Source organism: Acanthochromis polyacanthus, chromosome 10 (genome assembly GCF_021347895.1).
Source record: "Acanthochromis polyacanthus isolate Apoly-LR-REF ecotype Palm Island chromosome 10, KAUST_Apoly_ChrSc, whole genome shotgun sequence".
NCBI lineage: Eukaryota > Metazoa > Chordata > Actinopteri > Pomacentridae > Acanthochromis > Acanthochromis polyacanthus.
The window spans coordinates 27515250-27533482 of NC_067122.1; the positions used below are offsets into that span (position 1 = coordinate 27515250).

At 41.4% G+C, this 18233-nt stretch overlaps 1 protein-coding gene across 1 annotated transcript in view; it reads left to right on the plus strand.

Moving 5' to 3' along the window:
• The window catches only part of tenm1 (teneurin transmembrane protein 1), a 194627-nt gene that overhangs the window by 19071 nt on the left and 157323 nt on the right, over positions 1-18233 (plus strand). The gene's annotated exons all lie outside the window — the stretch shown is intronic.

An 18233-nucleotide genomic window follows, 5' to 3' on the forward strand; every position in this document is an offset into this window, starting at 1 on the left:
TGGTATAAGGCGTTTGAGGAGAAGGAGCTGTGGGGGTCGCACATCTACAGTGGCTGACTGGCTGCCTGAGGGCAGCTGACAACTGACTCTGTGGGAAGACTACAGCCTGGTAGGAAAGAAAAGTTGAGAGGCGGGGGTGAAGATATGGGGCCAACTAGAGAAGAGTCTGGGATGGTGCCAGCTATCTGTCTTGCACTGCTGGGCTTGGCTGGGCTCCCCGCAGATGGAGAGTTAGTTAGAGGTGCACACAAACAAAGACAGAGCTCTCCAACCCATCCCCAAGGGCACTGTCTGTTTATGTGCCGCAAAAAAGGTGGAATGTATTCAGTGGCTGAGAAAAGGAAGGATGATAGAGAAAGAGACGGGGAGGGGGTGAGAGAATTAGAGACGGGGAAGAATAAGAGACAGGGAGAGCAAAAAATGCTAATGAGAGAATAGAAATGGTAATGTAATGGTATAATTAGAATAAGAATAAAAGGAAATGAGTGGTTGAGGGTAAAACAGGTGAAGGAGAAGCTGATTTCGAGTGCGAGTTAGACAAAGATGGCGGGGGAACGAGAAGACGAAGACAGAGGAAGAGAGGGATCATGCAGGAAAAGGGTTTAGGATTTGCTTGTTTATGTTTGGGGAAGAACCCAGGGGTGCTGTTTAATGACAGCCGGTTTGGACATGAAGTCGGCCTCATTGAAAATCACACGATGGAGGCAACGAAAGAGAGAGTGAGTGCGAGAGGGAGTGGGAGTGAGAGAGAGAGTGGGAGTGCTTGCAGCATTACACAGTAATCAATTTGTGATGGCTGTGTGCATATGGACCAAAGTTATTACCATTTGAGATGAGGGACTCCATCTTTATCCAGGGTCAGAATTAAAGCTGCAAAAAAAAGGAGAAGGCAGATGGGGAATGCACCCGAGGAAACAGAAGAGAACGAGGGTGGATGAAGTCGCAGAAGTGAGAGGAGAGGATTTAAATGTTCAAAGCGTTTGGCTTTACTGCTACAATGCTCCAGGAAAGCTGGTTTATGTGTGGATTTCATATGTCACATGGTGATGTACTGTACATCCTATGGCTCTCTAAACTTTGACACACTCTCAAGAACACGCTCTTCCTTTCACTCACTCTTACCATTTCCTCTTATGTTTTCAGCTGCTTTGGTATCCTTTACTTGGCAACCTTTTTCTCTTCTCGACCAGCAGCAGCCCATTTATTCTCATCCTCTTCCTGTCCATCTCTCTCTGACACATGGCCAGGTGTGTCCATGCGTGGCATCCTCTAATAGGAAATGCATTATGGATGTCACATTTCTCTCCATCAGCACAACAAAGTCTCACACGCCCCTCTGTTCCCCGCGATAATGAAAGTTAGAGCCACTCGCAAAAAGATGTTGGCATAAAGGGGCTGAAATCAAAAAGCTAACGTCCCTGCCAAAATGAAAGTGCATTTTAAGTCGGCCCGACCTTGCACTCCCTTTGTCTTCAGAGCTCGCCCCCTCCCAAACCCATTAATGATGTCAGCTTCAAACTGGCAGGAATCCTTTTGTTCCTGGTCTGATTGAAGCTGACAAGTCAATTTAGTCCCTGTGTGTGTTTGTGTGTATAGGTGTGGATATGACTGTGAGAAAAAAAAGAGGGAGGGCGCGACAGATTAAGAAAGAGTAACGGAGGAAGCGTTTTGGCATGTGTGTGCATGTGTGAGGCCACATTGGTACACATGTCTGTCTTCATTTCTTTTCATGTGTAAGCGTGTTTGTGTGCGTGGGATGTGGTGGGGGGGAGGCGCATGTCCAACTGTGACACCTCCCTTGAGGAAGGCTGCAGGCAGTCTGGAGCCGCAGTCAGACCCGCTGACAAACTGAGGGAAACATCAACACCCTGAATTGACGACAGAGCACCGTAAGAACAGAGGAGATTGGCAGTAGAAAGACAAAGTGTGGTTCAGCAAGAGTTTACTGCTGACAGACATTTTCACACACGCATAGATGAGAATCGTATGGTCAGAAGTACATGGACACCCTGGTGCTTTTACTATACTGTATGTGTCATTTTAACACCGTGGGCACTAATATTCTTCTATCTAAGAGGGCTTTCCCTGACACCTTGGAACCTGGCTGCAGGATTGCTCTTAGTCAGCCAAAAGAGCATCAGTGAGGTCGCCTGTGATGCTGAGGCCTGAACTCCCAGAAAGGTGTGGGCAGATATGAAGTCAGGCTTCTGACTATGGACTTGACTGTGCAAGAGAACATGGTCACACTAAGCCCACTAAACCATTTGAAATGGCCCCAAACCAAAAATGCATCTTAGTTTGATAATATATCATGGTAGGAATGTCACAAGAACTGATTTGGTGCAAATCAGTTGCCAAAATTCTGAAAATGTGATGGTATCTTAAGACTTTGCGATATACTTTTAAAGCCTGTTTCATTTCAGTCAGTGAAATTGCTAGTTATTATTTATATTACATGACCAAAGGGCCAAGAGGGAAGAGCTAGATTTAGAATTTAACTGCCTTACTTTGAATTAAATCACTTTCACTCATTTTTCAAGTTACACAGCTAATGATTTTAATGTTAACGCAACAATGAAAAACACACAATAAAAACAAATACATGCATCCATTATCGAAACACTGCTTAATCCTCATTAGGGTTGCGGAAGGGCTGGAGCCTATCCCAGCTGAAACGAGCACTATGTTATATACATACATCACATCAAATACATGAGAATAAAGAAACAACTGAAGAGTTCATTTGCAAAAACAGATAACTCCGTTTTGATAAATTTTCAGAAAACCTTTTTATTGTTTACTTGAGATAATATCAATCAAACTGAAGTTGAGTGGATTTGATTCAATAGAAAAATACATGACAAAATGGAGAAAAAAATAAATTATTAGTGTTATTATTATTATTATCTCAACTAAACAATAAAAAATGAGATTTTTGAAAATGTATAAAACGGAGTTACCTGTTTTTGCAAATGAACTCTTCAAATAAAACCTGGAGATGCATGCAAAACAACAAGGGCGTGGCTGCTGCACTGTATGGAGGTTTAATGTTCATACTGGCTTGCTTGGATTGGGTATCACCAGACGGACACCCCGACATAAAGTCTATCAGCCTTTGCTTAGATATAGGTGGTGGAAGACATATGATCTTTGTTGCTTTTGGACCGCAAAGCACATCTTGCAAGTACTGTAGCCTCCACCAGAGGAGATCTGTGAGTGCAAACGGGGTCCTGGCAGCCTCAGTCTAGCCCACCTTGGGAAACCTGCACAGACAAGTTAGGATGAATGGACTCCATTATCAAAAATATAAGAGGCTGATGAGCCAGAGAGGTAGCAAGCTGCAAGTTTGTTCATGGAGCTGAAACTTGCATTTTGGTTTGTATTATTTCATGGTGGTTTCCATCTAATGCACTTACGTGAAACTACTGAATGTTCTCTTCAACAATTTAGTGATTGCAACTGAGGCAAACTGTTTGAATTTTACTGCTAGCTATATATGTAGTATATTTAATGTCAGAGCCGTACATCATAAGAGTAAACTATGAGTCAGTTTTCAATGTTAGCTTATACTTTGTTTGTGTCACATATCTTGTCATACATGTATCCAAATGTGTGTTGTACTTTCCTTGCTTTCCCACCCCTCCCTCCCCTCCCATCCCTCCCCCTTGCCCTCCTCTGTCCCTCTCAACCCACCCGGCCAGCAGGCAGATGGGTCCCCCCAATGTAGAGCCGGGTTCTGCTCAAGGTTTTTTCCCTGTTAAAAGGGTGTTTTTCCTTGCCACTGTCGCCTTTGGGCTTGCTCTGGGGGTCAGGCATATGGGTTCTCTAAAGCGTCTTGAGACAATTTGACTGTAATTGACGCTATATAAATAAAATTGAATTGAATTGAATTGAATTGAATGAAGTGTCTGTCACACGGTACAGCAGATCATCTATTTATCACCCCTGTCTAGGATTCTTACTTTCTCTAGTACTGAAGCTACCAGAAGTACTGCAGCTGTCATGCTTATTCTATTGGAGATTGTGATTTCTTTGGAATGGCATGAAAAATGTCACATTCGGAAGGAACGAAGAAAAGCCCTCAAAGCAGCTTAAAGAGGGACATCCGGATCTGTACACAGAATCCAGACTCAGTTTGTTACTTTACATTAAAAGCGTGTTGTCACAATGTTCACATCTTGAAATGTTAATGTCACCGTTTGTGAACTGCGTGTGTGCTAGCACAGTGTGTGCATCAGCCTCTGTGGTTTTCCTAATGCTCAACATGAGGAGGATGTTGAGAAGGAGAGACAGGCGCACAGCAGACCGACACACACAAAACCAACTCTGTCTGAAGCTTTCAGAGGCTCATAAAATATGACCAAAAAAAAAAAAAAAACTCACATGAAACTCTTCACAATGAAAGTGCATGAGTGAGTTTTTCTAACACGATGTTGTTTATTTTAAATGCTTGAAGGTTACATTCCACTGTTTTTTGTAATGTTAATATTTTTTCACATATTTATTGCGCCCTGGCTATTTATTATTTAATACTTTTCATATTAGGCAGTCGGATGCTGCAGTAGAAAGGCCACTTTTAAAATGTTGTTTTTCTGCCACAGTATTGTTTAAAATACCAGTAATGTCATGTTTATTACTCCTTCCCAAGTTTTTAATTTTTTTTAAAGAGTTGATGTTGGAATGCATTCATTTCATAGTTTACTTTTTGCTTTGAATGAAAATTTGTATTGAGAACTCAGCATAAGTTTTCCAACATCGCTATACCATTATACTTATACCATCATTCACAGGGCAAAGGTGAATATGCACACAAGCTGAGTCTGTTTTGTTGCAGAATATTAACAGATTAATTCTAACATAACAGCTGTCTTGCTGAGAGTTAAATGAAAATGTAGATACCATTCTCTTGTCAGTCTGTTACCAGGGTTACCAACTTTCAACTACCAGCTTCAGTGAGATTCTGTGTGGTTGGCGATGAAAAAAAACCTGGACAAAAGAACAGGAACTATTTGGGTGGATAAATATCACTTGAAGTTATTGAGGGAATAGACATTATATAAGATATAAAAAAGGATTTCTGACGTTTTACTGTGAAATTAAAACGTCTGAGGGCTTTGAGGGAGCTCAGAATTCAACGTGAGGAAGGCTGCCGTGCAACAAATGATTTGACGGCAGCTTATAAAGTGTGAATCTACAGTATATGTGACAGCTCACCTGTGTGAAGTGTCAAAAATAAGGAATGCCTTTGGGGGTTTCGCTAGGAGGCGTAAAGAAAGCAGTGAGGAAGAAACTTGACAACTTCACCACGCACTTGTATGCTATTTGCTTAAATTGTGCCCAAGCAACAAAAAAGCAGATGATTCGTTGATTTAGATGGTATTGTAATTGCTTCTTAATGGACACTTCTATGTAGCATCTTTGCGTCCTCGCGATCTCACTGTGATGACGAGGCTTCAGGAAGCCACTGTACCTGTCATTTATTACACTACTGTTTGTGTATGGATTATGTAAACAGACCGGGTTAATAAGTGGGCTTTAAAGGTGTTGGTCACTGTCGCTGTAGTCCAGCCACTGAGTGGGAGTGCTGCAATAAATGCCGAGAGAAAGAGGAGTGAAGGCTGATGAACGACAGAATGAGAGAGATCAGAGAGATTTGATGTCGGTCTTTGAATTACTGCAGTGTGGAATAATAAAAAGCCACATTAGCTGTATTATCTGGGTTACAACACTGCGCTATAATGAGATGCTAATTAATTGACCACTTTGTGATTAGTTTAATCAGTTTTACTTTTCTCTCTCTTCTTCTGCCTTATCTTTTCTTCCTCCACTTTTCAGATTGACACATTGGCATGTATCAGACAGCCTCCTGGTTTTACATCGCTGCACTCTTCATACATCCTCCTCGGAGCAGAAAGGGTTCTAAGGCAACCGCAAACAGCAGTTCAGTGAAAGGCTCTATCACTCATTATACTAGATAACTTTCTGTGCTAAAATGCAAATATCTGCGTAATTACCGTGGCCTGAGCAAGCACTTGATCCTGATTGGCCGTGGGACGTCCATTATTTTTTAAAAACTTGACAACTCCCTTATAACTGTCTGATCACAGCACTAAATGAATACACTAGAAAGGTTTGAGTGTTCCATTTCCTCCGTACACTGCAGATAATGGTTTGAAGAAAATGGGTTTTCAAATTGCCTCAAACATTTACAGTCCCCGAGTTAGCAATCAAGCCTTATGAAAGCGGCAGGACTGAAAAATATGATTCCGTATGGATGTAATTCTTATGCATCGAGACAGGTTAGGCTACATCTGTTGATTTGACCGGCCAATGACACAGGAAATGAACAAACAGAGAATGACAGAGCACAGTGATATGAAACAGCATTGAATAAATAAATAAAAATCTACATTTATATTCAGTATTTGGTATTGTCTCAATTCTCCACATAGTAGTCTAGTACAAGCTTCCTTCTCAGGGTGTTGCTAAATGACTAAAAAATGAGAACACTTAGATCATGTGATCTAATGCCACAATTTAGGCAAAGTAATTTGAACAGAAATGCAATTCCCGTCCTTGTTCATTTTCATCAGGCATGAATTTATTTACACTTGACAGCTTGTGGCTCTTGAATACAATTTTGAGCATGCTCATTTCTCAAACAAAATCTCTTCCAAGTATTAATTCCTTTGTTCATGTGTATAATATGCATTTTTCAACTGTGCAAATGTCCAAGATGGATGGCAAACCTGCCAACAGTTTTACTAGTTTTTGCTTGTTAAATATTACAATGTGCCATCTTTGACTAATTTCTGTCTTTGTAAAGTGAAAACATTTGGGAGTTTAGTGTTGGCCTGACAAGCAAGCAATTTGAAGGCATCACAAAAAGCTGTGGGAAGTTATAGAATTAATTCGTCACGTTTTCGAAACAATGAAAAGACAGAACTATAAATGAACTAATCAAAAAAAAACTGTTTTGCTAATTGCAGGAGAAGAAGTCGCATTGGAAAGTTTTCAGTGCAAAACATTCCAGCTATATTACACATTTAATGCCAACACTCTCCTCACTAACACTAAATGAGGCGTATTGCCCCAAAAATAGATTGCTGCTATTAGACCTTCAAATAAAGTCATTTTAAATATTTTTTTCACAATGTGGCTGTTGTCCTTGCATAGAAATAAGACAAGCATGAATGTTACCTTAAACATAAATGTTACATGCGGCCATAAACCGGGTTGTACGAGAGCCTAGGGGACCGCGCAATGTCATCGAGGGCCCTCACATCCTGTATAAACATGGTCCATTATTTTTATAATGATGTGCCAAAGTTTTTCAGTCAAGTTTGGCCAAGCTGTGTTCAAGTAAGAACTGCAGAAGGTTAGCAAGGGCATGGAGACAGAGGGTGGGAGAGCGAAATAAAAAACTGACCATACAGTTTAATGAGCAAGTGAACGGCGCTGAGAAAGACAAAGGGACGGCACAGAGAAGAGAAGAAGACAGAGAGGCTCGCTGGAAAGTAAAGAAATTGCACAGGATAGTTGAGAGGCATCATTAGAAAAAGTTTTACACTGGGTTTCGTTTTTGCTAGCGGTCATTTGCTGCATGTTAAAACCGTGTTTAAAATACCAATTGGACGTACAAATGGGATCCGGTGGAATAGCAACAGGTGTTACTCAGACCTGGATCTCAGATTTTGAGGATTTCTCAACTTTATGATGCAATCCTGACTTTTATTAGGCAATCTGGACTTTTAATTAGATAGTGAGGGAATAACAAATGTTTCAAGTAAGCTCTTTTATCCAGGAGTGTCAGATAAGAGCATTTAAAGCAATGAGAATGAAATGGATTTTATGTGTTTTTTTCTCCTTCTGATGTTGGAAGACACAAATCTCCTTTTGGCAGCTCTGCAGCCGCGATAACCTCAGAGGATTCGGGAAGCTACAATACCCTCAAAAATAGAGACATCTGCAGATGTGCCAGAGCAGTCACACATATGGGCACGCAACAGACACACAAGCTGCATCCTACTGTCTCCTCTAACCTCCCTGACGTGTTTGTATGTGCGTACAAGCACCAGTCTAAGTGGCCACATCAGGCAAACAGCCGCGTACTCTAACTCCCTTCTTGCCTTCTCACGGCCCAAGGGGTTTTGCAGGAATGGATTTGTCTATTAGCTCGTAAAGAACATTGCTCAGTGCCATATCGATCATCTGAGCTGTAACGTTTAGGGTCTTTAAGTTGTAGAGTTGATCTAGTGGTACATGGACTCCCCTGGCTATTTTACCAGAGTGAGAGATGATCAACTTAACCCTGGTGCTGCGTTTGGCCAGAGGAAACGCTATAAACACGTCCGCTGGAGCCAGAAACCGTTTTTATCGAACCACCCATTCAGCTATCCAGGAGAGGCTGAAGAGGCGCCATGAATCCGCCAGGTGCCTTATTGTAGCAGCGGTGCAGTTGTGTGGTTTTCCTCTCTTTAATAGCAGTCTCATCACACAGTTAGTCATGCAGACCTCTGTTCTTGACAAGCTGTCAGGATGTCGGACCCCACCCTGTTGTCCTAATGATGGACCTTTACAGCTCACTGATCCAAAGGAGGACCTACTGGACTGTATTCCTGGTTGATGGGGGGTTAGAAATGTATGTTTGCGTGTTTGTGTGTGTGTGTGAGAAAGACGGAAAGAGTGAGACCGAGCGAAAAGATAATTTTCCGTTCTGTCTCTCTGTAAATGCTGATGCCACGCCTCCATTTTCATCTCGCTGCCATGGCAACAGTCATCAAATCAGAACATCAGCCGTAGCTTTCATCTCGTGCTGTCCACCGGCTGCCTACAGGCTGCCTGTATACATAAACAGTGTGATGGAAACATCACAGAGTCCAGCCACTACTTGCCATTTTAATAAGCGGTCACATCCTGCACAAACCCGCCCTCACCTACACAGCAGAGGAGGTGAGAAGTGAGCAATTTTTTTTTTTTTAAATAAACAGTCAAATAAGCAAGCTTAAAACTGTTTTTAGCTCCCAGCACTGTTGGAGTATTAAAATGAGAGAGAGAGCATGGTGAGTGGCACATGAATAAGCTCACAGCAGAAAGGAACAATAGCCCTGAGAGTGTACCGAGAGATTAGCGCAAATCAGAGTGTTCTGCACTGGGGAAACAGAGGCTGAGAGGGGGTGGAGGACACAAAGGTGCCTGTATGGACACAATCAAACACATATACACACTCAGATGCCCACATATGCGCCTGCAGTTTTGTGTTGTGGGCGTGTGAGGGGGTCAGTGGGGTATGTAGTTTGGAGGGATGGTTGAAAATGAGGCTTCGACACAGCTGGACTTGCATGCAGGCATTCAGAAAAGACACTAGTTTCTATGAATGGTCAGCTAGAAACCCCAAATGAACAATGACGAAGAAAGGGAAAGAAAAGTAAGCAAATCAGGACCTTTATATCCTGCACAATACCCCCCTCAGCGTGGATGAATCATAACTGTCGCTAAGCAGGCGTCTGCTGTGACAAAAGCTCGCCTGAATAATGAACATACAGCTTCATTGTTAGTCTGATAATCAGAATTGTCATCTGAGCCTGCATAGGGATTTGAATGCATTCGCCAAGAGGGTGTCAGCGATCGTAATGACAGCGTAGTGGCTTCCCCGCCATTAACAATCGCTGCCATTTTAGTTTAACTGCTTGTAGTAATGGCTGCTCGTCCGCCTCGGCCCGTCGTGATACTGCCAGAGATACTTCTGCCATAGCCGGTGTTAAAGGCTGCCATCACAGACACGGTACCAGTAGTAAAGGCTGTTGTTACATGGCACGATGCCCTGAGCCTGTCAGACCTCCAGGGTGTGTTCACCACCTGTCATTAGCAGCGCTCAGCTCTGGCAGCTACAGACAGCTAATGGTCCACTGGGTCTCACCCAACAATCTGCTGACCAGTATGAGAGCTGCTGGTTGGACGGCTGGACACCTACGCTCACACATACCTGTGTGTGCACGTGCTCACAACACACAGACACGAAAGTACAGTCTGTCCACATCTAAAAAAGAGGAAGAAAAAAACTTTCGTAGCAAAGGTGTGAGTTAAAGCAAAAAAATAGAAGTGATATATGAGTCTATTTCACTCATTCACTTTTGCCCTGGGATGGACTTTTTGTGCTCACTGGAGAATTGTCTGTATGATTTATAGGATTGGTTTGCAACCTTTATAACAGGCGGCTTTAATTGAAAAAGCCACAATAGGACTTTTGAATGCCATTAATTGTTAGGGTTAATTAAGGTAAACATTAAATGAAGAGATTTTTAATTGGTTTCTCTTGATGAGGGTAGGGATCTGGGGTGACCAGAATCTGAATATGTAAATAACCGAAAACTCCTCCAGGCCTTGGCTTAACTCTCTGCCATACAGTCCTCTCTCTCTCTCTCTCTCTCTCTCCCTCTCTCGTTTTTTTTCTGTTTCTATTTATTCTCCTCTCCGTTTCTGACACCGTCTCTTTCTCCCCTGCACACACTGTGGATGCATGCAGGCACCGTACAGCCTCATACACCTTGAGCCCCGACCAAGCTGTCAGGAACACAAATGGGGTGCTTTCGTCAAGTTGCATTGATGTGATGTATGCACATGCTATATGCTAAACCGCCGGTCCCTCAAGAGATACATTTGCTAAGATGAGACACGACAGATTGGCACAAGACATTACTTTCATATGTGCAACACATGATATTATCCCAAGGCCTCCAACAAGCAAGCTGGCCGTGTCTATTTTTAGCATTTTTATTTTTAAAGAGGGAGATTTGTTGATATGAGTGTCCTTGCTGTTACTCATAATATAATGTTTGATTGACCACTTTCTCCTTGTGCTAAAGGCTCATTTATCTGCTGTCATGCTGTGACAAAGATTGCAGTGTGTACTTATGGGAAATATCGCAAATACATCAGATATTGGAGCATTTTCTTCACGTTTTTTCTGTTTTGCCTGTCCTCTGTGCAGCTGCCACCTGTTTCAGAGGAGAGGGCGTTAATAGCGCACCCAATCACTTTGTGTGATAGATCACCTTAACACCAGATAGATAATGATGCTGTTAAATAAATAGCTTCTTCAAATGCTTTAGAAAGCTGCTAAAAGCATGAACTCTGTTTTTTTTTTTTTTTATGTTTGACTTGGGAAAAGAGAGTGGTGGTGTTGTGAGGGGAGTGGAGCTGAATTTGCATTGCAGGTGAAATTGTGTGTGCATGTGTGGATGAAGCAAGCACACAATTCATTGGACGGCTGCTCGGTCACCTGGTCGTGCCGCTGCGGTAGAAAAAGCTTCTCGTGGCCAATGCAGGGCTCTTGCCAGTGTTTCCCGAAAGCTGAATGTGCTAGCATTGTCCAAACAGATGCTCAGTGCCATTTCCAGATAGTGTTTACGTGTGCGTGTTTGTGCTGGGTGGGGTGAGCGTGTGTTTGTGTCTGTGGAAGCGCATGCTGCATTTGTGTACGTCCACATGCTTCCAAGTGAGCGCGCATTTTGTATTATTGTCTGTGTGAGTGAGCGCATTTTGCTCTAAGCAGATGTTTTTTGCAATGTGTGGGTACTAGCGGGATCAGATCAGCACCAGCCGGTGCAGTGAGTCTGGCCAAAGTGGATAATATTCGCTGAATGCTCCGGCCAATACTACACACATACACCTAGAGACTAGGTAGAGCAAGATGTACTTGCAAGCAAACGTTTACATTCAACATACTCAAACATGCTGTGCTTTTAGCTGACTCCATGGGAAAAAAATGCAAAGCTCAGATTAACTCAACATGAACTCAACATGATTGCATGTTGCTTAGTGACTGCAAGAAAATGCACTTAATTCAAAGGTACTTGTAATTTAATGGAATATTTCCAATTTGGCTAACTCTATACATGTGCCTCACAGCATTGCTTTTACTTTGCTTTGCGTTTTAAAAAATATTTTTTAAAGATAAGGTCACAAATTTTGCATGTAAAAGATAACTACTCAAATATGCACACTTTAGGCACAGTTAAAGACCACTTTGAATATAAATCTAGTTTTTATTTTTTATCTTTTTAACATGTTTATGTAATGTTTTTATATGTTAAGACACATCATAAGCGAAATCCAAATTAGTGTAATGACTGCGCATTTCAAATTTCATTGTCTTGAAATTAAGGATTCAGACTTCCAAGGTTTCTTATGTAACAAACAAGGAAACCAACTTGCAGGGTGGGACTTATTTGAGCATATATATGCTGTGTAGTGGAAAGTAGTTTTGCATTGTTTGATGAGCACACTTGCAAGTGAAGCTGGTGTGCTTGAGATGTGAGTGGAGCTGAAGATAGAGACTTCATTGAGCTTCACATTCTAAAGAAGAAAGGTGTTGAGTTACAGCTGAGCTATTTTCAGACAGGAAGGGTTTTTTTCTTGAATAAAAAATACAAATATGTAATTTCAATGCTTGGATATGAGTTTTAAGGGGTTTAATCAATGATTGGAGAAGGACGTTAAAAGTAACTCAGCCATCCACTGCAGTAAAATGCTGCCTTTAACATTGTAGTGAACCAGTAACATGAGCAAATTTCTGTATTAAGAGAAATTTTTTATGCAGAACCTCGACTTGAAATTGATTATTTTCATATTGCAGTATTGCCCTTTTCTGAATATGAATACTTCCTCCACAAGTTATCATTACACACCCCCACGCCTACGATGTAATGTCATTATCTAACATTTTTGCATTGTCTCCTCCTGAAGATTTCATCTCCCACCAGTCTGCTTTAATCATCAATGTAATTGGTGTCAGATGTTTTATTCCCGCTGACAAAGTTTAAAAGTGCACTGATGTGTTCATTTCATACTATGTGTGCCTGTGTGAGCTATGAAGCAAGAGACATTAATTCCCTGAATTTATCCTTAAGACAGCACTTCTCCACAGACTTGGTGCAGTTCTTCCAGGGTTGTACTGTGGCAGATTCCAGTCTGCAGGAGGAGTCAAATGACCAATCAGTGCCTGCGTCATGGACATAGTGGACGCTATAGACTGCGCTCATGTTATGGCAGTAGAATAGAGAAGCTCTGGTGTCCCACTTGTGTTTACGGAAATCTTGCCACAAGACTGACAAATTTCTCCAAGTAAAAAGGAAATGACCCGATGTAAACATCTGGAAAGGTTTCTCACAGATTCAAATATGATTGACACATGTAGATGATATACAGTCTGCAAGAATGTTATGCTTACTAGAGCTATTGTATAAAGGTAGGAAATGTTCATTTTAGAATCTTGTGAGAATGCCTATCAAATGCTTTTCCTTTGCAATTAATGTGAATAATTACTTGGTTTGTATTTTTATGAGTGATTCTAGTCAGTAAAGTAACATATCATTGGGAAAAAAGGTTAGAAATGGGAAAATGAAGTGCCTGCGAGTGGGTGTCTGTTATAACAATAGCAAGCAAATTGAAAGTTTCAGTTGGTAAGCCACATTACTGCAGTGCACTAACCTTTTCAAAACTCAAAGTTCTCTTAATATCACATTCAAAATGTACCTGCACCATCAAAACATGCACATCAGAATCAGCTTTTACTTCAGCATTTGTCTCCCATCAAGAAACCTTTGTCAGTCAGAACAAAATGATCTAAAAAAGACTGAAAAAACCCATAAAATAATTCCAGTAATGTAATACTAAACTGTTTGTTGACCACGTGACTACTCCCAAAAATTGATCTCTAAAGTCTGTCCTTATGTTGCCTATTAGATTACATGAAAGGTTGTAACATAATTGGCTGCAGTCTTACTCTGCACGTTCTGCACTAAGTATAACCGGCTCTAAATCCCTAATGCGCAGAGATGAGCATACGCCACGTACCTGTCTGTACGCACCACTACACCTCTGCAAGCAATCATTAGATAAAAGAAGGGAGGATACCAAAGAGCTTAATCAAATTCAGGAAAATGCGGAGGTGGTGGAAGTGGTTGTGTGGTATATCATGAATGAGTGGTCTTAATTTAACTGAACAGGGCCAGCTTTTGTAATAGCCCTTCTTTTAATGTGTGCTTGTTAATGCTGCACGTCCGAGAGGAAAAGTTACCCCTCCATTATTTAATGATGCTACCTGTGAAGGTCTTCATTCCTACATGGAACATAGCAGTTTATCATACTAAAGGTGGCTGATCTTCTCGTTTTTGTCAGTTTTTCCAATTAAATGATTGTCAGAATTTATCTGCTATACCCAGCTAGCTAATTCAACCAAAAGAGCGTTTCATGAATTCTTTAAAAACTATTTCCGTTTTCTTTTTGTTTGTTTGACACGCTGTTAAAAGTCTGAGGCTAAATCTGCATATCTAAGGCAAAATGTCATCACCAGCTGCTGACCAATGTAGAGGACATGGAGAATATAGGAGCATCATTGTTTTTGAATTGAAGTGGAGACAAGTTGTAATATTTTAACATCCTTCTGTTGGCATTGATTTAACCCCTTACAATTCATATCTACATTCAAGTTAGATATTTAGAATATTTACCAGGATAATCATCCCTTCCTGCCTTAAAATGGCTTTAGAATGGGCAGATCTATGACACTATGTCAAGTGGTTACATTGGAATAATTTAGCCATATATGTTCAAACCAGAAAATGATTGAGGTAGAGTGATGGTACAAAAAGCCCCACCCTATGCTGCTGTTTGAAGGTGGAAATTCTTCAAGCATAATAAAATAAAACACCATATGAACAGGTTAACAAGGTAAAACATGACTTTTATGTTTTTCTAACATGATCTTGTAAAGTTGGCTGGAATTACTGGGATTTAAACTTTTGAGAACTGAATAAACACCACAACTAAACCTTTAGCATGTGCCTAAATTCTAATTAAAATCATGATAAAAACATTAGTATGTAAACATCATGACAAAATCGCACTGTGTCACCCAGGGTCTTGGTTTATGTAACCTCTAACCTTACATAATGAAGCTACACTGGCAAGAAAAATAAGTGAACCCTTTGGTATTAGATTTCTGCATTAATTGGCCTAGTGTGATCTGATCTTCTTAAGTAAGTCGCAAGTATAAACAAACTTAATGTGCTTAAGCTAATGATACGCAAACAATTATAATCTTTGGTGTCTTTACTGAACTCATCCATTAATCATTCCCAGTGGTGCTTAGAAGCAACCGGTCATCCTCCTTTGGAACCAAACAAGCATTTCTCAGTGGCTGCAAATTCTGCACCATTCCTCCTAACAGAACCTATTTTAGCTCTGCCGTATTCTCAGGATTTGTGGTGTAAGCAGCTCTCCTGAGGTCATTCCACGGTGTAAGTGTTGGGTTAAGGTCTGAGCTCTGACTAGGCCACTCCAAAAGATGGATTTTCTGTGTTTGAATTCATTCTGTAACGTTGTATTTCGGGTCACCGTGAGATAATGATGCCGAGCTGTCCAAACCCAGAGGCAGCTAAGCAGCCCTCTAATCGTGATGCTGCCTCTATTGTACTTCACGGGGATGATGTTTTCATGTGGGAGCGATCTGCCCTTTTTACGGCATATGTAGTCTTGCATCAGTCCACATAACATTTTCCCAGCAGCATTGAGGAGTGTCAAGGTGCTCTTTGGCAAACAGGCATGCAGTCAGGGTGCGAAACGCGTCATGGCTTTCTGGGGAGCTTGCTTTGTTTCGTTTTTCATGGTCAGAAACGACTGATTCAACATTTGTAAAGCATTTTATTTAGCTTTTATGTGTCATTGTCCCTATTTATATAAATACGAATAATAAGAACAAAAAAAAAAACAGGTGAAATAAAGGCATGGCTGCCTGCTTTCAGCAATACGAAAGGTTGGGTTTGTTCTTTTAGTTTGCTTTATGGCAGTTGGCATCAAAAAGGTTTCGCTTCTTTTCTGATCTTTCAGTTAAAGTGAGTGAAGTTTCTGATTTGCTTTGATGGTGATGGCAAGAACAGCATGCATGCCAGTATCCCTCATGCATGAATCATACATCAATAACAGCCCTAATTTTATGCATGATCCACAATGATAGACAGAAATAGAAATGCATGGCAAAAATAGTATTTTAAGAAAAATTTTCACAAATTGTGTTTTCAGGGGAGCTCATGTATTAAGAGAAGCTTCCCTGTGGCTTGGACTTGCACACGGCGAGAGCAGCAGCTTCCTCCCTGCTGTACATGAAGCTCCATGCAAACTTTTACCATAATTTGCAAATGGTAGGCTCATAAACAGAGATGTTAAGCATGATCCCTTTAAGTCTAAGTCCCTTTAAGTTGCTCTGGGATCCTTTTTCACCTCTTTGAGCATTCAGAGTGGTGCTTTTGGCGTCATCTTACCTGGGCACCTACCTCTTGGGAGAGTAGCCACAACTAAATTGTCTCCATTTATAAACATTCTGTCTAACTGGGGCCTGATCAATATCTAAACTCTTTGAGATTAGTTTGTAACGCTTTCCAGCTTTATGCAAAGTGGCTTTTCTTGATTGCAGTTCTCTTTTTTTCTTTTTGAAGAGGCATTGTTCCCATCAGCAGGTCTTTCTTAAGAATGGCAAATATAAATAGTTTGAGTGGTTTCTCATTATTCAGTCGCTCTAAAGTCACACCTTCAGTCTTACTTCATTAATTGGATGAATGTTTGCTAATTCCAGGCACCAATTAGCATTTTGTGATGCAATTTATACACATGCTTCGTATACCTATTCCAACCTACACTGCTGAAGACTTGGATGATGTGTCTAATATGTACATAAAACAATACAAGTAGATTCTTTTTGCTCTTAATTATAATTTAGATGAAGATCTGACCATATTTTGGAAGAAACCTTGAGTTATTTCACTGCTGTAGGTATAAAACTGTCTGCATATGCTAATGTCTCACATTTGAGGGCAGACAAAATTGTTTAATCCCTCCACTTTTGCTCTTGTATTTTACTTTTTTAAAAAGATTAAGAAAGACATCACGCCTTTTTAAGTAGTGAGTATCAAAGCCTCGTGTACACCGCTGCAGCACAAGGACAAATCTAAAGCTTTAGATACCTGCTGTGTCCCCATTATGAGGTCCCTAAATTATGATCGGACAATTACTGTTTGGAGGTGTTTAATTTAATTTGTTAATTCAGAGAAAATAATAAGCAGGATACATGATGAAGCCTGAAGGTGAGCAACAGTGGCTGTCACTGTAAGTCAATTCAATTTTTGTCCGTCTGTAACCACAGGGCGTATTATAATCTCACAAGTACAGGTCAGTAGTTTTTAGACAGAGGAGATACGCTCCTCTTAAGGTCCCCCTCAGTCCCTGGAGGGTCTGGTGTAACATTCAAGGTACATCTGTCTTTTGTTTTTCTATCTGTGGTGGAATAAAGGGAGTGACTGCAGCCTGAGTGGAGAAGATCCCTGTACGTTTTGGGAGCGAGCAGGAATGAGTCTGGCCTGTGAGATTTGTTGAGAGATGATCACCTCGGGGAAGGATGAGCCGAGCCACCTTGTAGCTGCAGAGCGAAGGAGAGATAATGGGCTGTGCAGTTGACAATAGGTGGATGTGGTTCTTCTTCCCTCGTCTTTTTGGGTCAGCACCAGAGATGGGTCAGCACACAGACGGGGTGGAGGAAACGGAGGGAGGAAGAATGAACGAGAGTAATATCTCATACGTCTGTCTGTGCCCCCGGTTGCCCTCAGTCAAATCCTCGCCATTATGCTTTCATGCCTGATTTATGTGATATGGATGATGTAGCAGTATCTCTCTGCTTTATAAGACAGGAAACAGAGAGGCGGCGACCACTATAAACCAGTTTTGGAGCTGTATTTCTACCTGTGCAGCATATAGCGATTCAAAATAGCAACTAAATATAAATCTTCTGGATTTTGGACTATACATCACTTGTCCTCATCGCCCGGAGCGATGCTACCTCTTCTCCTGGTGTGAGGTTGAGTGGGCAGGGCTTACGCAAGAGCTATTTACATGTGGACCGTCTTCGCTGAATGGATTTCCCCTGATATCTCCGGCAGGGGGGAGGTAAAGAAGGAGCGAGGGAGGCAAGTGGGTGAGACGTGCAATGGATCAAATGTATATCTGCAGTTGTATGCTACATTAATGGAATGAATGTAGGGTGATGCATGATCACTGCCAATGTTTGGCCAGAGGCAGAGAGGGAAATCAGGAGAAAGAGAGAGAGAGAGAAGGCTGTGGATTAATGCTCTCATGACCGTTGCACGGCCACGGGAGGCAGCTCCGTACGGGAAGGTTTATCA